We start from the raw sequence: 21316 nt of genomic DNA on the forward strand, positions 1-21316 counted from the left end.
TTCCATGTATAAGTTTGCGATGACGGGTGAGAGGGGTGATCCCATGGGTGGTGTGTGTGTGTGTGTGTGTGAATATCTGTCTGTTGGTCTGTCTGTCTGTCTATTTATCTCTATGTCTATCTCTATCTTACACATATAAAGGTTCCCCTTGCACATGTGTGTTAGTCGTTCCGGACTCTAGGGGGCGGTGCTAATCTCCATTTCAAAGCCAGAGCCAGCGCTGTCCGAAGACGTCTCTGTGGTCATATGGCCGGCATGAGTCAACACCGAAGGTGCACGGAACGCTGTTCCCTTCCCACCAAAGGTGGTTCCTATTTTTCTACTTACATTTTTACTTGCTTTTGGACTGCTAGGTTGGCAGAAGCTGGGACAAGTCACGGGAACTCACTCCGTTACTCGGCGCTAGGGATTCAAACCTCCAAACTGCCAATCTTTCTGATCGACAAGCTCAGCGTCTTAGCCACTGAGTCACTGCATATATATATATATTTATATTTATATTTACATTAATACAGACACAAACATATACACTACAGACACACAAATTATTCTTTTCCTATTTCCCTTTCTTTTATTCCTTGCTTTTTTCACTTCTATTCAGTAAATTATTTCAGTTGCTAAAAAAAAAAAACCCTGTAGAAATAATTGTAGAAATTCAATAAAGTAGCTTGGTCTAAGGCTTACGGCACCAGGTGAGAAAGCATCAGAGTTCTAGTCCTACCTTAGGCACTAAAGCCAGCTGGGTGACTTTGGCCAACTCACTACTAGGAGACGGTGAGTTCTAGTTCCCCCATAGGCTTATTTAGTTACTTGTTTGTTTATTAAATTTATATGCCGCTCGTTTCATTTTGAAGCGATTCGGGGCAGCTTATGTTGGAAAAGGGTTAGGCAAACATGAGCAAATCTTACTTTTTTTAAAATTTTCAAAAGGAAAATATCCAAGAGAACTACATTTAATAAAAAAAAAAATAATGACATCCTTTTCAACGTCTACATTCAAACAGGCCTCCAGCCATTTCTAAACTGCTGGCTGCTCTCCTTGGTGAATTATGCAATTTTTCTACAAATTTACTTAATTATCATTACAGAGGCTAAGTGCTTTGAAGAGGTTTCCAGGAAGTCTGCGACTAAATTCATAAAGAAGGAAGAAGGGAGAGGAGGAGAACGGCTACAGAGGGGAGATTAGAGGGAGCCTGCAAAATGAAAATGCTAGGTTGTCCTTGACTTACAACAGTTCATTTAGTGACTGCTCAAAGTCACAATGGCCCTGACTTACAACCTTTGAACCATGGAAGAAGGCATTTCGCTTGTCATCCAAGGAGCTTCATCAATTCCGAACGGATGGTGATGGGGGGATGGAGGGATTAGTCAAAACTAATCCCTCCATCCCCACCACTACCATCCAATCAGAAGCTTCAATCAGAATAGGACTGGAAAGGACCTTGGAGGTCATCGTCCAACCCCCTGCTCAAGCAGGAGACCCTAGACCACTTCAGACAGGTGGCTGCCCAGTTCCTTCTTAAAAACCTCCAGGGATGGACCACTGGTGGCTTCAGAGCTGAAGAAGCTCTGAGACATGATAGCATTGTTCCAATATCTCAGAGGTTGCCACAAAGAAGAGGGAGTCAAACTATTTTCCAAGGCACCTGAGGGTAGAACAAGAAGCAATGGGTGGAAACTAATCAAGGAGAGAAGCAACTTAGAACTGAGGAGAAATTTCCTGACAGTGAGAACAATTAATCAGTGGGACAGAAGTTGCCTCCAGAAGTTGTGAATGCCCCAACACTGGAAGTCTTTAAGAAGATGTTGGATGGCCATTTGTCTGAAACGGTATAGGGTTTCCTGCCTAGGCAGGGGGTTGGACTAGAAGACCTCCAAGGTCCCTTCCAACTTTACTATTGTATTGTATTGTAAGCTTCTTGGATGAGAAGCAAGACGTCTTCAAAGAAAAACCAGAAAGTCCGGTTGACTCTTGGGAAAAAAAACCACCTTGGGGACAACCATGAAATGGATGATAGAGAATCTCTACAGACATTCTGGTGGCAAGCTGTTCCACTGGTTAAGAAGCGATATGTCTTCTTCCTCAAAGAAAAATATAGTCCAGTTGCCTTTGAGGGGGGGAGACCACTTTTGAGACAACCTCAAAAGTGCATTTTTTTTCAAGAGGCAACTGGATTTTGTTTTTCCTTGAAGACGTTTCACTTCTCATCCAAGAAGCTTCTTCAGTTCTGACCAAACAGTGGCAGATGGAAGGATTCATATTCTTTGCAGCGCTCTCTCTGAGAGTTCTTGGAGTCACTTAGCATCTTTGGCGCAACCATGACCTGGATGGCTGAGAATCTCCATAAACTTGACTTACAACCGTTTTTCATGCTTATGACTGTTGCGGCATTCCCATGGTCACGTGATCAAAATCCAGACTCATGATAACTGTCCCATACTTATGACGATGGCAGTGTCCCAGGGTCACGTGATTCCCTTTTGCAACAAGCAAAGTCACAGAGAAAACCAGATTCACTTAACAACCGTGTTCCTAACTTAACAAAGGCAGTGATTCACTTAGCAACTGTGGCAAGAAAGGTTTAATCAAAACTCACTTAGCTATCTCATTCAGTGACAGAAATATTGGGCTCAATTGTGGCCATAAGTAGAGGATTATACAATACAATACAATACAATAGTAGAGTTGGAAGGGACCTTTGAGGCCTTCTAGTCCAACCCCCTGCCTAGGCAGGAGACCCTATACCATTTCAGACAAATGGTTGTCCAATTGCTTCTTAAAGACTTCCAGTGTTGGGGCATTCACAACTTCTGGAGGCAACTTCTGTTCCACTGATTAATTGTTCTAACTGTCAGGAAATTTCTCCTCAGTTCTAAGTTGCTTCTCTCCTTGATTAGTTTCCACCCATTGCTTCTTGTTCTACCCTCAGGTGCTTTGGAGAATAGTTTGACTCCCTCTTCTTTGTGGCAACCTCTGAGATATTGGAAGACTGCTATCCTGTCTCCCCTAGTCCTTCTTTCTCTTAAGCTAGACATACCCAGTTCCTGCAACCGTTCTTCATATGTTTTAGTCTCCAGTCCCCTAATCCTCTTTCTTGCTCTTCTCTGCACTCTTTCTAGAGTCTCCACATCTTTTCTACATCGTGGCGACCAAAACTGAATGCAGTATTCCAAGTGTGGCCTTATCAAGGCATTATAAAGTGGTATTAACACTTCACGTGATCTTGATTCCATCCCTCTGTTGATGCAGCCTAGAACTGTGTTGGCTTTTTTGGCAGCTGCTGCACACGGCTGGCTCCTATTTAAATGGTTGTCCACTAGGACTCCAAGATCCCTCTCACAGTTACTACTGTTGAGCAAGGTACCACCTATTCTGTACCTGTGCATTTCATTTTTCTTGCCTAAATGTAGAACCTTACTCTTTTCACCATTGAATTTCATTTTATTAGATAGTGCCCAATGTTCAAGTGTGTCAAGATCCTTCTGTATCTTAAGCCTGTCTTCTGGAGTGTTGGCTATTCCTGCCAGGTTGGTATCATCTGCAAATTTGATGAGTTCCCCATTTATTCCCTCATCCAAATCATTGATGAAGATGTTGAAGAGTCCTGGGCCCAAAACAGAGCCTTGGGGTACTCCACTGCATACTTCCCTCCATGTAGATGCAGTTCCATTGAGGACTACGCATTGAGTGCGGTTGGTCAGCCAGTTACCAATCCATCTGGTGGTGATGCTGTCCAACCCACATTCTTCTACTTTATCTAGTAGTAGGTTATGGTCTACCTTATCAAAAGCCTTACTGACGTGCAGGGCTTTTTGAGACGTACGATGCTCCTTTTCTAGTCTCTACAATGAAATTCAATGGAGACGAAAGTAAAGTCTTCCTCTTAGGCAAGGAAAACCCAAAGGACACATAGAGACTGCGTGAAAACAGGCTTAATAGCAGTGACTGTGAGAGGATCTTGGAGTCTTAGTGGACAACCAGCTAAATAGGAGCCAGCCGTGTGCGGCAGCAGCCAAAAAAGCCAATGCAATCCTAAACTGCATTAACAGAGGGATACAACCAAGATCCAGGGAGGCCCTAATACCACTCTATAAAGCCTTAGTAAGTAAAACATCCAGTTTTGGTCAACCCAGTAGAAAAAAGATGTGGAGACTCTAGAAAGAGTGCAGAGAAGAGCAACGAAGATGATTAGGGGACTGGAGGCTAAAACATCTAACGAATAGATGCAGGAACTGGGCATGGCTAGTCTAGGGAAGAGAAGGACCAGGGGAGACAGGAGAGCAGCCTTCCAATATTTGAGGGGCTGCCACAAAGAAGAGGGAGTCAAACTATTCTCCCAAACACCCGAAGGCCAGAGAAGGAATAATGGATGCAAACTGACCAAGGAGAGATTCAACCTGGAAATAAGGAGGAACTTTGACAGTGCGAACAATCAGCCCATGAAACAGAAGTTGCCTTCAGAAGTAGTGGGAGCTTCATCCCTGGGAGCTTTCAAGAAGAGACTGGACTGCCAGCTGTCAGAAATGGAGTAGATTCTCCTGCTTGGGTGGGGGGGTTGGACCAGATGACCAACAAGGTCCCTTCCAACTCCATTAATCTGTTATTCTGCTTTTTAACCTGGGTAATTGGTGAGAAAAATTCCTACCTAAATCCTGGAGAACATCTCTGGATCCAGACAGGCAGCAGCTTCTACCACAAAGGCAGAACGCAAGTATTTCCCCTCCCACCAAATACATCAACATAAACAATGTTATTCCATTTTTTGCAAACCCGGAAACTCCTAGACAGACTAAAGAGCAATTGTGTTTTTTAAAAGTGCTCTGATGCTTCATCTCAGAAAGGAGGCTGGGAGTGTTTTTCTCTTCTGCAAAAGCTGCTTTCTATTACTAGCTCTTCGCAATTAACAAGACAGCAATGGTAAACCACAATTGTATGTTCTAATCTAGCCAATCCTGAAGGAGCAGCCAAGAGAAGGATAAAAGTAAGAAACAAATATAAAACGCCCAATTGAACTCGAGCTAAAAGCATGCCACTGTAGCTAAAGAAATGTGATTTACCTGGAAATAAAAGTGCTTCAACCTCACGCTTTAGAAATATTTTAGATGTTGTGTTGCAACATAAAAGTCTTAAGTATTCCTTAAAAATTGTCAGAGTTTGTTTTGGCTCCCTTTTGTTCCTAAATAAACATATGGCTCCTTATAGTATCTCAAATATCAAACAAAAGTATATTGATTTCCAGTTACGTTGTGCACTTAGAATATAGACTAATAGGAAGGGACCTTGGAGGTCATCCAGACCAACCCCCTGCTCAGATAGGAAACCCTATACCATTTCAGATGAATGGTTGTCCAATCACTTGTTTAAAACCTTCAGTGATGGAGCAGCCACAGATTCGGCAAGCTGTTCCACTGGTCAATTGTTCTAGCTGTCAGGAAATTTCTCCTTAGTTCCAGGTTGCTTCTCTCCTTGATTAGTTTCCATCTGATTTTTCTTCTCCTGCCTTCTGGTGCTTTGGAGAATAGCTTGACTCCCTCTTTTTTGTGACAAATATCAAAACACTGCTCCCATGCAACCCCTAGTCCGTCTCTTCATTAAACTGGACATACCTAATTCCTGGAACTGTTCTTCAGTTATCAGTGTTAGAAAGGAGAGGGGATTGTGGAGAGGAGGAGGAGGAGGAGGGCTGGCTGTCCTCCCTGAGCTTGATGGCTTTCTTGCAGACATTTCATGACCCATCTAGGGAATATCATCAGTGCTACAAAGGGTTTGTGGGGAAGGGAGGGGGAGAAGGAGGATTGTGGGGTCCTTGGTGCTCTTTGACTTCAGCTATTTTCTTGCGGGAAGAGGACACCAATTTTGGTCACTGTACTGCAAAAAAGATACTAAGACTTTGGGAAAAGTGCAGAGAAGAGCAACTCAGAGGATCAAAGGCCTGGAGATTAAAACATAGGAAGAACGGTTGGAGGAATTGGCTTTGACTACTCTAGGGAAAAGAAGGACTAGGGGTGACATGATAGCAGTCTTCCACTATTTGAGGGGCTGCCACAAAGAGGAGGGGCTCAAATTATTCTCCAAAGCACCAGAGGGCAGGAGAAGAAGCAACGGATGGAAACTAAACAAGGAGAGAAGCAATCTGGAAATAAGGATGCTCCTTTATTGGAGGTTTTAAGAAGAGACTAAAAAGTCACTTATCTGAAATGGTATAGGTTCTCCTGCTTCAGCAGGGGGCTGGACTAGAAGACCTTCAAGGTCCCTTCCAGCTCTATTCTACTCAGTATTCAGTCTTTGGCGCTGTCTGGGTTAGGTGATTTTCTTGCAGATGTTTCATGATCCAACTAGGTAACATCATCAGTGCCAGTCCAATGCAATAGCAGCCATGCAGAACGGCAGAAAGAAATGTTAGCAGTCGAAGAAGAAATCAAAAATATTGCCCCGGGTTGGAAAAAAGAATGAAAAGTAACTCCAAAAGAAGCAGGCCTCAATACTTGAAATAAATAAATACGTAGAGGGCATGAAATATGCACACCCTAGCTGTCAAACGTCAAGTCCAGGTAACAAATACCAGGCCTCAAATTCCTGGCCCCTTTTAGCTTTCATTTATCAAATATTCAGACAAGAGCTTCAGACAAGAGCCGTCAAATGCTAAATGTCATGGCACGACAGCTATCAAGCTCCCCGAAATATCAACAGTCCACTCTCGATGGCCAGATCCCGGGAAAAGTGAGCAAGGCTGGCACCAGACGGAGGAGAAAGCCTTCCGTTACAGATTTGACACTGGCATTTGCAGGACAAGCACTTTGGGGGAAACGAGGGGCGGCAGGAGAAATTAATTTGTTTTTTGCAGCCTTCAGTGGAGATTCTGAGAGATTTAATTTTTTTTTTTAACCCGGCTGCCAATTGAGAAGGGGGAAACAGCCAACCCACAAAAGCTCGTAAAGGCGCCTTCCTTTGCCCTCTCGAGCAGAACTGAAAAGGGCACCGGTGTTTCCGTCCCAAGGAATTGAGTCTCAGCGTTTTTGAAAAGGTGACAAGTAAAAGAGGCAACTCCCGTAAAACTCCACGGAGGAAAGGCGGAGCAGGAGAGGAAAGGGGAAAGTTTTTAAAATTGCATTAAATCTTTAATGAGATTTGGGAGGCCGAGGGAAGCGGTCATCGTGGACGTGTCCTGTGCTGGCCCATCCTTTCCACAATCGGGGCCGATTATATGTAGTCCTCGACTTACGACTACAATTCGGAACAGAATTTCGGTTGTTAAGCAAGGCGATTGTTAAGGTATACAGGTAGCCCTCGACTTACGACCACAATTGAGCCCAACTTTTCTGTTCCTAAGTGAGACATTTATTAAGCAAGTTCCACGCCATTTTGCAACCTTTCTTGCCATCGTTGTTAAATGAATCACTGCACTTGTTAAGCCAGTAATCATCATCATCATCTTTTAATGAACCTGTGAGGGGAGAAAAATATCCCTTGGAAAGTGGCAGGTAATGAGGCCTAGGAGTGAGCTTGCAGTCCTCACTGGACCAAAGTTTAAACCAGGGGTGTCCAAACTTGGGAACTTTAAGACTTGTGGACTTCAACTCCCAGAATTCCCCAGCCAGCATAGCTAGTTGAAGTCCACAAGTCTTAAAGTTCCCAAGTTTGGACACCCCTGGTTTAAACTCATATATTTGCAAAATGTACCAGAGATATTTCAAATGTGCTGAAGGGTTTCTGACTTTTGTGCTGCTTTTTTTCTGCCAAGTTTGTACTTGTATAGATATATTTAGAGCAGGAAGAATGGGATGGTGGGAACTGAAAGAAACAAGGGTCTGAGAACTTCACATGTACCCAGGTGTTTGCAGAGAGTGACGGTCAGGAAGAAAGTAAGAAAGGACAAGGAAGTGAAACACTGGAATGCATAGGTCAGTTTAAAAAAGGGGGGGGGATAAGTAACGCGCCTTGAGGTGGGAATGGGGCCCTTTGCCAGGTGGCAATCCTTGTAGGACTTGCTATTTGCTATAAAGGAACCCATTGCAATGGAAATTAAAAATGTCGGTTTGGCCGTGCAATTGCATTGCTATGTTGGCTTTTCATGTTCAGAATTTCTCATGAAACAATAAACCTCTGATCTTAAAGTAAGATTTATGGCTTGTGGTTGCTTGTGGTTTCCCTTTGTTTTTTATATAGCAATATTTTTACGACAACCCCATAATCCCTTGCGGGGTGGAGTCGGGGCAACTGAATAGAGCTGAGTGTTTTACTGGCCAGATGCCCTTCCCTGTCACCAATGCGGAGTTTTGTTCAGCAGATACATTCTCAACGTGCCCCGAGAGAAAAATATCTACCTCTACCTAGGATCGAACTCACAGCCTCCTGATTGTGAGATAAGAGCTCCACCTCTAGGTCACTGTGCCACTCATATTAAGCCAGTAATACGGTCGTTCAATGAATCTGGCTTCCCCGTGGACTTCGTTTGTCAGAAGGTCACAGAACGTGATTTATGACATTGCAGCCGTCATAAATATGGATCAGTCGCCCACCTTCTGAATGTTGAGCACTGACCATCGGGATGTTGCTGCAACAGTCGTAAGTGTGAAAAACGGTCGTAAGTCACTTTTTTCAGATCCATTATAACTCTGAATGGTCACTAAACAAACTTTTGTAACCCGAGGGCTACCTGTACTGCCCTGTTTCTCATCCTTAACAACTTTACGATGTCTGGACTTCAACTCCCAAAATTCCCCAGCCTGCAGAGAAACATAAATCCTTGACTTATGACGACAATTGGGACCAGGATTTCTATTATTAAGCAAGACGATTGTTAACCTTCATGGTTCCTTCCAGCTCTAGGACTTTATGCTCTAAATGGATTTTGGCGAAGGAGAAGGCAAGGACTGCAGGTTTTACAGAAAATCCGGGCCTTAAGGCAACATCCTTGTTTACTAGAAAGTCAAATATCAAGAGGTGGACACCTGAATGATATTTCTTTACCCAGGTAAACCAACCCCTTGTTCTGACCGAGGCTTCCTGAGAGCCTGAAGCAAATTCTTTGTCCTGAAAAAAACCCCTTTTATTAATTTCCTGTCAATTCTTCTCATTCACATCCAGCAAAGTCTTTCAAGGGAGGATTTACAGTCACAGACCTTCTCTGGCTTGGAGAGCTGCCAGGCCGATATCTGCAAAACTTGGCAAGGAATCTCTGAGAGTCATGAACCAATGAAGCAAACTAATTATCTCCTGCAAACTCCACTCCCCTTTCGCTCCTCTTTTATTTCCTCTGGGAGGGACCACTCATCGTCCACCTGTGGCCTTTCTCACAAGTCGACCCCTGTCCTTTAGCTGTTCCCTTCATCTGACAACTCTGTGCATGTGCACACTGGGAACAGGCTCTAGCTGTTCTTCTGCCTCACTGATCTCTGACTCTGAAGGCAGCTGATAACTGTCAGACGGCCCTGGCCCCCTCTCTGCCTCCAACACAAAGCCCTCCTCAGAGCCTTCCCCAGACTCCAGGACTGGCCCAGGTTCTTCCCCAACCGCCTCATTGTCCGACTGCTGCCAGCTCCTCTGGCCACTGGCAGGCCACCACACATTTGGGTTTAATGGAGGGTGATGATTTTCCCCAGCCAAGAGACCCCCTTGTCCCATCCTCCTATGTCATCTCCGCATTCCCCTTGCCAGAAACCTGAGCTGCACCTCCTTCCCTTCTGGCTACAAAATTTGATTTATATGCAACCTCTGCCCCAATTAGTGATGAAATTCTCCAAATATATATACTGTATATATATTTGAAGGGTCTCACAGGATCAGCAGGCTCAAAGGCTCCCAGGAACAAAAGGAAAGGCTCAGCATTTAGAATTTGATTTGCACATTTTAAAGACCTGGAGTCTTGTCGCTACCCGGGGAACGAGAAGAGAGGGAGACATTGTCATTCAAATGATAGGATTCACAAGCTGCAGGGAGGGCAGGGGGGGGGAAAATCATTTCGTTCCCTCAAGCTTCTTGGGGGGGGGGGAGCCAAAGGGACAAATCCAGATTAGGCGAAACCTGGCTCCCAAAAAACAGCAACTGCGAAAGGGACCTTGGCGTCCGAGTGGACAATGCCTTAAATAGGAGCCAGCCGTGTGCGGCAGCAGCCAAAAAAGCCAAGGCAGTCCTTGGTTGTGTTGGAAGAAATATCCACAGTGGTGGGTTCCTGCTACTGGTACGCTGCGCATGGGGCCGGGCATCCTGGTTGTGTACATGCACATGTGCACTCCCCCGCCCCTGTGACACCCAGCTGCTTGTCGGAGGTCAGGCAGGCTGTGAACACGTGCGCAATTGTCTGGTTGCCTTAAAAACAGGTATGGAACGCAGGCGGGCGGGTGGGCAAAACGAGCACCATACTGGTACGGTGACCACTGCTCCCAACTACTTCCAGTATGGCCATACCGGCCATACCGGCCAAAACCCACCACTACAGGTCCAGTTCCAAGCTGGGAGAAAAACGCTGGAAGCTGACAAAATGGAGTTGGGAGTGGATGGGATTTTTATACCTTCTTTGGGGGCTTTGTATCTGAGCTTCCTGTTCCTGCGCAAGAACATGTCTATTTACTATTCTTGTCATGCCCCCATCGGAGCCTGAAACTGCAGGGGAAGACGAGACGGAGCCCACGGAGATCGAGGGGGCAGCTTCGTTGGCTTCTTCACCTCAAAAATAATAAGACCTCCCCGAAAACAAGGCGAAGCGTTTATTTTGGGAGTCAAAGGAAAATAAGACCCTTATTCTTGGGGAAGTATTCATGGGAAGCTTCTTGTTTCTCTTTCCTACCCACCATCCACGCGAGAGAGATGGAGGCGGTGGGAACCGCTGGCTTGTCTCACACATCTGGTGCTAGGCAGCCTCTTTCGGCTCCGTTTCTCGACAGGGAGTGAGATGGCAATGCAACCACAACGAAGGTGGGGGGGGGACCATATGTGTGCATGCCCCAAATTACGGCAACCTGTTTCCATTTCCATGAATCCCGGGGGGGCGGGAAGGAACAGCAAAACCGGCTGTATCCCCTGCGCTGCGGGATTGTTTGAAGTGCCCCCTCTTCAATCAGGAAAGGCTATGGCTCCCCTTCCCCTTTATTTTGGGGAGGGGGAGGCAGGGGGAGATTGGGGAGTCGAGGTGCCAGAAGCAATTATGCCCGCCCTAACTCATCCCATGCCTTCACAGCCCCCGTCCTTCCGGCCTGGAGGTTTCCTGGGTGTGAAAACGGATGGGGACGGAGGAGAGGAGGAAGAGGGCAAGTGGAGGACTTGGGGAGGGGGGGAGGGAGGGGGAGGGGAGATGGGAGGAAGGATGGAAGAAGGAAAGAAGAAAGGAAGGAGTGGAATGAAGGAAGGAGAAGAAGGGAGGGAGGAAATGGGAGGGAGGGAGGAAGGAAGGAAGATGGGAAGGAAGGGAGGGAGGAGATGGGAGGAAAGAAGGGAGGGAGGGGAATGGAAGAAGGAGAAGGAGGGAGGAGATAGGAGGAAAGAAGGAAGGAGTGGAATGGAGGAAGGAGAAGGAGGGAGGAGGAAATGGAAGGAAGGAAGGAAAGAGGGAAGATGGGAAGACAGGAAGATGAGAAGGCAGGGAGGGAGGAGATGGGAGGAAAGAAGGAAGACAGGAAGGAAAGTGTAGAATGGAGGAAGGAGAAAAGGGAGGGAGCAAGGAGATGGGAGGGAGGGAAGGAGGGAGCGAAAGAATGAATAGAAGGAAGGAAGGAAGAAGAAATTGCTGGGAAGAGGGAAAGAAGGAGGAAAGAGGAAGGGAGGGGTGGGGTGAGAGGAAGGAGGGAAGGAAGGAGGGAAGGAAGGAAGGAAGATAGGTTGTACCTCTGAATGGAAGGTTCATCACTGGAGGCTTTTAAGAAGAGACCGGACAGCCACTTGTCTGAAATGGTCGAGGGTCTCCTGCTTGAGCAGGGGGTTGGACTAGAAGACCTCCAAGGTCCCTTCCAGCTCTCTGATTGTGTTAATTCTGTAAAAAGCTTTCTGAGACCCTGGGAGAAGAGAACCACAGATCAATTTTGGGGAAGCTTGAAAATCTCCCAAATAAACTTGTCCTTCCCGGACCCTCCCAAGGGTTCTTCTCCAGCCCCCGCTCTCTTCCTGGCCAAACCTCTGGGCGTGAAGTGGAAAAGGTTCAGAGGGACAAATCTTCAATAAATTAGGCGTTTTCTTGAGAGGCTTACAACAGCAATGGAGCCCAAAATTCCTGTTGCTAAGGGAGACCGTTGTTAAGTGAATTCTGTCCCATTTTACGATCTTTCTTGCCAATGTTGTTAAGTGAATCCCTACAGTTGTCAGTTAGTAACTCGGTCATTAAGTGAATCTGGCTTCCCGCATTGACTTTGCGGGACAGAAGGTCGCAAAAGGGGATCACGTGACCCTTGGATACAACCGTCGTAAATGTGAGTCACCTGCCAAGCGCATGGATTTTGATCCCATGGCCATGGGGATGTTGCAACGGTTATACGTGTGAAGAACGGTAAGTCGTTTTGTGTTTTTTTTCATTTTTGCCACTGTAATTTCACATGGTCACTAAATGAACTGCCGTAAGTCGAGGACTAGCTGTATCAGGAGGGTAAAGGGAAACCATGAGAAACAAAATCTTTTGGACACCATCAAACATTTTACATCTTCCTGCTGAATGGATTAATTATCGTTATTAATTGTTAGAAATGCAAAGAAAGGGAAGGAAACCGCTTTTCCAAAAGCCAAGCGATTTATTTAGCATGAGACGAAGACGGATCTGCTCCGTATTTCCCCCCACTCTTAAAGGCTGAACCACAAGCCCACCAACCGGGGGCACGGGGGGGGGCTTTAATTTATAGGTTTTTTGGAGAGGGGAAATCAACAAGGAAGAATGGAATTTCCTGTATTTCTTTGGTGCCACCTAGTGGGTGCCTGGATTTCTGCCTCCTCCAGATCGGGAGCCTTCCCGTTTTCTATACTAATCTGGCTTTGGTTCAGACGACTTTATTTTGACTTTTTATTTAAAAGTTATGGTCTAGTCAAGGCTCTCCAAACTTGGCAACTTTTTTTAAAGGTTTTTTTTAAATTAGGTAAACATTAAAAACGTTGGACATAGTGCAACATTTCTGGCATAATCCTTTCCACTGAGTTTTTTGACCCTACAGCAGGGGTGTCCAAACTTGGCAACTTTAAGACTTGTGGACTTCAACTCCCAGAATTCTGGGAGTTGAAGTCCACAAGTCTTAAAGTTGCCAAGTTTGGACACCCCTGCCCTACAGCAATAACGGTTAAATAGGCATGTGTTACCTACCCATTAATTCCTTTCATGATATAGTTACTACTATCAGTATATATACATATCCAATCCCTACCTATGGTACATATTAATACCCCGTTTTCCAGTTCTTAACTTATCCGTGTTTTTCTGTCCCAACCTTTTTTTCCTTATTTCTAACCATCGGTGGCATTCATCCCAGATTTCGTGGTGTTCCCATCTCATGCTTGTCTTTCAGCTATAGAGTCAGCCTGTCCATTTCTGCACACGTTAGTATCTTCTTTATTATTTCTTGTTCTGGTGGAATCTCTTTGTTTTTCCTGTTTTGTGCAAAGACCAGTGTTGCTGCCGTTAAAATATGCAACGTTAAATATAATCCACCTTTGCTATGTTTTTCTTTTGTAATCCCTAATAGAAATTGTTCTGGCCTCAACTCTGTCCTCTGATTTAACATCGCTTCCAACCGCTTTCCTATCTGATGCCAAAAGGCCCTAGCTTTCGGGCACTGCCACCACATATGGTAGAAGGTTGCTAGCGCAACATTGCAGTTCCAACATCGTGGTGATACGTTTTTATTAATTTTAGCTAATCTTGTGGGTGGGATGTGCCACCTATAGAACGTCTTGTATACGTTTTCCTTATACGAGGTGACTAGGGTTAACTTTCTCTTTCTTTCCCATAAGTCTTGCCAATTGTCCAAATCTATGTTATAACCAAAATTCCTACTCCATGCTAACAGAGTTTTTTTTTTTTTACCTGCTCTTCTCTATTGTTATTGACTTGCTGCAAACTTGGCAACTTTTAAGACTTGTGGACTTCAGCTCCCAGAATTCCCCAGCCAGCCATGCTGAGTTCTGAATTCTGGGAGTTGAAGTCCACGAATCTTCAAGTGGCCAAGGTGGGACATCCCTGTTTTGCATTGTTCGTGTCCCCAGACACGTCCTTCCTGCAGCGATTGCCAGGAGTTGTGTGAAAAAGTCCTCGTGGTTTGTCCTGACTCCACCCCAAATGCATGTCACATTAAAATATTAACATTCTATTTTTTAAAAATGTATTTGAGTATTTGAGGGGCTGCCACAAAGAAGAGAGGATGAAATTATTCTCCAAAGCACCAGAAGGCAGGACAAGAAGCAATGGATGGAAATTAACCAAGGAGAGAAGCAACCTAGAAATAAAGGAGACATTTTCTGACAGTAAAAACAATTAACCGGTGGAACGGCTTGCCACCAGAAATTGTGGGTGCCTCAACATTGAAGGTATTTAAGAAGAGACTGGACAGTCACTTGTCAGAAATGGTAGGGTCTCCTGTTTGAGCAGGGGGTTGATCTAGATGATCTCCAAGGTCCCTTCCAACTCTGTGATTCTGATTCTTCCTACCACGCTGTTGTTTCCCTTCCTTGTCCACCCCTCTGGATTAAAGGACAAGAGCCCTTCATAGCCTAGTCCAGCCAGACATTCCTCTATAACTCCCAGAGCCTGTTTAAATATCTTCTCGGCCCTAGAAGGGTTGTCGCTGTTTGCTTTTCATTATGCAAAGTTAAAAGCCGGCAGTGAGAAGGGTGGTTGAAGGCTCTCGTTCTGTTTGCCCAGGACTCAAGGGAGATGAGCTTCTTCTCTCTCGAAGCCCCTTGAAAATGTGAAAAGATGAGAAAGGAAAAAGAAGCCACGTTTGGTGGGAGCACAGCAGCCTGGGGGCTTGAAGAGGTGGGGATCCTGGGTGTGCCCTCAACATTCCAGGGAATTGGGGACAACAGAAGACAGAGTTGGAAGGGACCTCGGAGGTCATCTAGTCCAACCCTCTGCTCAAGCAGGACACCCTGGCCTATCCCATTCCAGACAAATGGTTGTCCAGTCTCTTCTTCAAAGCCTCTGGTGATGGAGCACCCACAACTTCTGAAGACAACTTCTGTTCCATTGGCTAATTAAGAGGAGAGCAGAATAAGAATGAGAGTTAAATAGAGAGATAAATGGACAGAGATAAATGAAAAACATAGGAGACAAAAGAGAGAAGGGAGGGAAGGATAAGATAGAGAGATAGTCAGAGATAATAGATAACAGAGGTAGGTTGATACCTAGGATGCTGCATATAGATGTTAAATAGATGATGGATGATAGATGATGGAAGATGGATGGATGGACAGATATTGACAGAGATGATAGATAGATACATATATAGATTAGATAGATAGATAGATAGATAGATAGGTAGGTAGGTAGGTAGGTAGGTAGGTAGGTAGGTAGGTAGGTAGATAGATAGATAGATAGATAGATAGATAGATAGATAGATAGATAGATAGATAGATAGATAGATATAGAGATACATGGATGATGGATGGACAGAGACAGACAGATGATAGAATAGATAGATGGATGGATGGATGGATGGATGGATGGATGGATGGATGGATGGATTGATGGATCGATGGATCGATGGATCGATGGATGATGGATGGACAGAGACAGACTGACAGACAGACAGATGAGAGATAGAAATAGATGTAGAAATTTCCTAAAGATTTCTCAAAGCAAGACCCCCCCCCTCTCTCTCTTAGTGGTAGTCCCAGCCCCCCATCTCCCACCCCAGGAAGGGCCTCTCTTCAGAGCTTCCTCTGGGATTTAATGAAAGCCTGAGAGGAGGCCAGAAGGAGGCAGAATCTGATCCCACTGACGTCCGTCTCACCGACAAACGGAGACACAAGTTAATAAAAGGCAATTAGATTCTCTCTGGATCCCAGGCATTGAGACTCAATATCAGCTGTCAGATTTCCTCAGCAGTGACCCAGAAGCCGGAGAGTAGGAACAGAACGGTTCGCTTCGGGGAAAAAGAGCAGAGCGATATAAACATTCATCCAGTCGACTCAGGTTTTCCGGCAGTTGAGGGCTAATATATTTTGCCTTATAAAAGGAACAGTCAGTAAAGCTTGACTGATTGCTTCGTTTTCCCAGATTCACAAAGGAGAGTTTTCTTCTTCCAAGAGGTTTGGGGAATATTTATGTTCAGGAGATAGAGGTGTAAGTAACTGCTACTATAGGTCTGGCCTTGAAGGACTCTTTTCACACAGCTTGGGAAAAGTAAGGGCAAGGAGTCCCAGAACTTACAACTGGGAGCAGAATTTCCATGGCTAAGCAAAGTGGTTCTTACTCACACCTGAGTTTATTACCTTTTGGGGCATGTCTGAACTTTTGTGGGTTTTCTTGGAAGACGTTTTGCTACTCGTCCAAGAAGCTTCTTCAGCTCTGACTGGATGGTGGGGAAAGGAAGGATTTTATATTCTTTGCAGACAGCTGGTCCTTTGCATCCTTTGAGAGGGTCCTTGAGGCCACTTGGAGGTTTCTCTGTGTCCTCAGTGTCACCCGAGTGGTGCAACAGCCTGTGCTTGTCTTCTATGGAGAAGAGACACAGGGCAGAAAACATCCTGCAGCCAATAAGGCTCCACCCCCACTTGCACCACTCGGGTAAGAGGCCTTCAAGGATTGGGAGATGCTATCAAGTTACCTCTTAATCTTTCTCTTCATTAGATTAAACATATCAAGGTCCAAAAAAGGAGAATATTTGGAGCTCAAGGTTGAAATGAGGAGTCCTGGGTGCTCTCTGAGGTTGGTTCTTTCTTTGCAGACGTTTCATGACCCAACTAGGTAACACCTTCACTGCTAGAAGAAAGAGTGGTTTGTGGACTAGAGGAGAAGAAGACTTGGAGGAGGAGGAGGAGGAGGAGGAGGAGGAGGAGGAGGAGGAGGAGGAGGAGGAGGAGGAGGAGGAGGAGGAGGAGGAGGAGGAGGAGGAGGAGGAGGAGGAGGAGGACAACTGTGGAGTCCTTGGTGCTCTTTGAGCTTGGTGGTTTTTCTTGCAGACATTTCATGACCCAACTAGGTAACATCATCAGTGCTCATGATCTTACCTAGTTTGAGTAATGAAAAGTCTGCAAGAAAAGAACCAAGCTCAAAGGGCACCCACAGTCCTCCTCCTCCTCCCCTCCCTCTCCCATTCCCCTTCTTCCACCTTCTCCTCCCCTCCATAATCCCCACTCCCTTCTAACACTGATGATGTTATCTGGCTGGGTAATGAAACGTCTGCAAGGAAACAGCCAAGCTCAGAGAGCACCAAGAACCCGTCATATCAAGTTCCCTTAGCCGTTCATCACACAATGGAGCCTCCAGACCCCTGATTGTCTTTCCTGCTTCGTTATAAATGGGTTCATTAAAACAAAACCATTCCTCTCTCCATCCCAGAACTCCACGGTCTCTTTCCTTTCTCCAGACCAGAAGCAGATGGCTCCCAGGCCCTTCCTCCCTTCTCTTCTGCTCCCCTTCAAGAGGAAACGCTGTTGAACATGGGGCCTTCCCCTTTTTAACGCACCCGCCTCGTTCCGCCAAGGGCGAGCTTTGATGGGACATGGCAGTGGTTTTGTTGCTCTGTTAGATGAAAAGTGAAGTGTGAGGAGAGACCCATGAATCACTCCGCTTTGGTTTGGCTGGGGGGGGGGATGTGTTTCAAAGTGTTTGATCCTTTTCAAAGTCGGCTTTTGCCCCGCTGGCTTCCTAAGCTTCCCTTCCTCCCCCTCCTAAACTATCCAGAATTATTCCAAGATGGTCCAACCAGCAGAGACATTTTTTTCCCTCCACTGCCTCCTTACGGCATCTATCAAAGGCAGATGCCTCCTTCTTGCCAATGGTAGCCAGGGACACAGGTCTGGCTTCCCAGGGCAGGAGAGGGGCGTCAAGGACCCGGGGAGGAGGGGGCTCTGCAGCATGCCCACCGCACAAAACTGGCTTCCTTTAGTGCGAGCCTCTTCGCTCTGCCTTCCCACATGGAGATATCTGCTCTGCATTTTCCTGGGTTTTCTTCTCTTTGGCTTCTTGCTGTGGAAGAAGAGATGGTGTTCCTTGGTTGACTTTTGAAGTAAAGAGGATAATACAGTAGAGTAGAGTAGAGTAGAGTAGAGTAGAGTAGAGAAGAGAAGAGAAGAGAAGAGAGCTGGAAGAGACCCTGGAGGTCTTCTAGTCCAGCCCCCTGCTCAAGCAGGAGAACCTATACTATTTCAGATAAGTGACTGTCCAGTCTCTTCTTAAAAACCTCCAGTGATGGAGACACCCACAACTTCCAAAGGCAAGCTGTTCCACTGGTTAATTGTTCCCACTGTTAGGAAGTTTCTCCTTAATTCCAGGTTGTTTCTCTCCTTGATTCATTTCCGTCCATCGCTTCTTTTCCCGCCTTCTGGTGCTTTGGACAATAAATTGACCCCCTCCTCTTTGTGGCAGCCCTTCAATACTGGAATACTGCTATCGTGTCTCCCCTGGTCCTTCTTTTCTCTAGACTTGTGATTCCCAAATCTTGCCACTGTTCTACCTACCATGTTTCCCTGAAAATAAGACAGGGTCTTATTTTCTTTTGACCCTCCCCCCCTGAAATAAGTGCTTGGCCTTATTTTCGGGGAGGTCTTACTATTGTTGAGGTGTAGGAAGCAGAGAGCGCGGTCACCTCATGGTTGCTGCTGTGTTGTGATATTTTCGGGGCTCAAAAGCCCTGTTGGGCTTATTATCCAGAGAGGTCTTGCTTTCAGGGAAACAGGGTATGTTCTAGTCTCCAGAGGCCTTTAATCGTCTTAGTTGCCCTTCTTTGCACTTTTTCCAAAGTCTCAACCTCTTTTTAGTAATGAGTTGACCAAAACTGGATGCAGCATTCCAGGTGTGGCCTTACTAAGGCTTTATGAAGTGGTACTAATACTTCACCTGATTTTGGATTCTGTGCCTCTGTTTACACAACCCAGAATCGTAGTAGCTTTTTTGGCAGCTGCTGCACATGGCTGGCTCACATTTAAATGCATTCCACTAAGACTCCAAGATCCCTCCCACAGTTCCTGTTTTTGAGCCATGTTCCACCTAATCTGTCCCACACTCTTTATGGCACTGGTTCTACCAGTATCCATATAATGCCATATTGCCACATTAGGGTGACGGTTAAGGTTGGAATTAAAGCCACGGGCAGACTTTGACAATTGAGCCCACATTTCTATCACAATGTGAGACAGTTATTAAGTGAGTTTTGCCCTCTTTTATGACCTTTCTTTCCACAGTGATTAAGTGAAGAAATGCAGTGGTTAACTTAGTATCACCATTGTTAAGTGGTTGTAAGCGTGAAAAACGATCATGTCCCTTTTTTAAGTGTTGTTGTAACTTTGAACAGTCAGTAAATGAGCTGTTGTAAGTCAAGAACTCCCTGTACTCTATCGTGAAAACCGTTTAAGGTCCACAATTGTGAACATGAATCTGTCCCACACCTCATGGCTTTAAAATAGTAGCTATTGCCTGATTTACTATATAATAAGGGACGCGGTGGCTCAGTGGCTAAGACGCTGAGTTTGTCGATCAGAGAGGTTGGCAGTTTGGGGGTTCGAATCCCTAGCGCCGAGTAACAGAGTGAGCTCCCGTGACTTGTCCCAGATTCTGCCAACCTAGCAGTTCAAAATCACGTAAAAATGCAAATAGAAAAATAGGAACCACCTTTAGTGGGAAGGGAACAGCGTTCTGTGCCCCTTCGGCATTTAGTCATGCTGGCCACATGACCACGGAGAAGTCTTCGGACAGCGCTGGCTCTTCAGCTTTGAAACGGAGATGAGCACCGCCCCCTAGAGTCCGGAACGACTACGTGCGAGGGGAACCTTTACCTTTACCTTACTATATAATAAGAATAGATTTTCTTAAATTAGATGGCAACTTCTATTAATTGTTTATTCCAGTTGGTGGTTTTTACTAAGTTGGTTAACTTGGCTAATTATTAGTTATTGATTTAACTTCAGTAAGAATTAACACTGAAGTAAGATTACAGTATCTTTATATATTCAGTTGCGTCTGTTCCTCAGATACAGCCCGGATGAGGGCAGAGTCCTGGAAAGACAGCTGGGCCACCTCTTCTCTTGCTCTGAACCTAGAGGGTCCCTCATCTGCTGAGGACCCTAGAAAGAGTGCAGAGAAGAGCAACGAAGAGGGGACTGGGGGCTAAAACATATGATGAATGATTGGGTATAGCTAGTCTAGTGAAAAGAAGGACTAGGGGTGACATGATAGCAGTTTTGCAATATTTGAGGGGCTGCCACAAAGAAAGGGGATCAACCCCCAAATACCTGAAGGTAGAACAAAGAAGAGGGGGTCATCCTATTCTCCAAAGGACCAGAAGGCAGGACAAGAGGCAATGGGTGGAAACTAATCAAGGAGAAAAGCAACCTGGAACTAAAGAGAAATTTCCTGACAGTGAGAAGAATTAATCAGTGGAACAGCTTGCCACCAGCTTCATCACTGGAGATTTTTAAGAAGACACTGGATAAGCATTTGTCCGGAATGGCATAGAGTCTTCTTCTTGAGTAGAGGACAGGACTAGAAGACCTCCAAGGTCCCTATCAATGCTGTTATTCTGTAAATTAATCTGTGGAACGTCTTTCCTTCAGAAGTTCTGGCTGCTCCATCAGTGGAGGCTTTTAAAAAGAGACTGGAGAGCCATTTGTCTGGAACGGGATAGGGACTTCTGCTTGGGATTGGACTAGAAGACCTCTAAGATCCCTTCCAATGCTGTTATTCTGTTAATTAATCAGTGGGATGTTTTGCCTCCAGAGGTGCTCCATCACTGGAGGAAGCTTTCAAGAAGAGACTGGACAGTCACTTGTCTGGAATGGCAGAGGGTCTCCTGCTAGAGCAGGTGGCTGGACTAGAAGACCTCCAAGGTCCCTTCTAAGCCTGTTGTTCTGTATTCTGTAAGACTGACAATGTTTTTCTTGCTGGACTCTTACTCTGAGAGAAAGTTTATAGCTTTTCACTAGTTTGAATTGACTTCCAAGTAGAGATATCCCGTTCTGACCTTTCAAAGCAGTGCAGCATTTCCCAAACTGCATTGACCCCATTCTCCAAGGTCGTCCTATAAATGCAAAATTCAGAATCATAGACCTGGATAATGTGAGTTCAAGCTCTAAAAGCCAGCTGGGTGACTTTGGGCAGGAGATGGTGAATCGTAGCCCTGCCTTGGCCATGAAAGCCAGCTAGGTGACTTTGAGGCATCCCATCTAACAGGGTTGTTGTTGTAAGGCAGG

Source organism: Natrix helvetica (assembly GCF_964273705.1).
Source record: "Natrix helvetica genome assembly, chromosome: 2".
NCBI classification, from domain to species: domain Eukaryota; kingdom Metazoa; phylum Chordata; class Lepidosauria; order Squamata; family Natricidae; genus Natrix; species Natrix helvetica.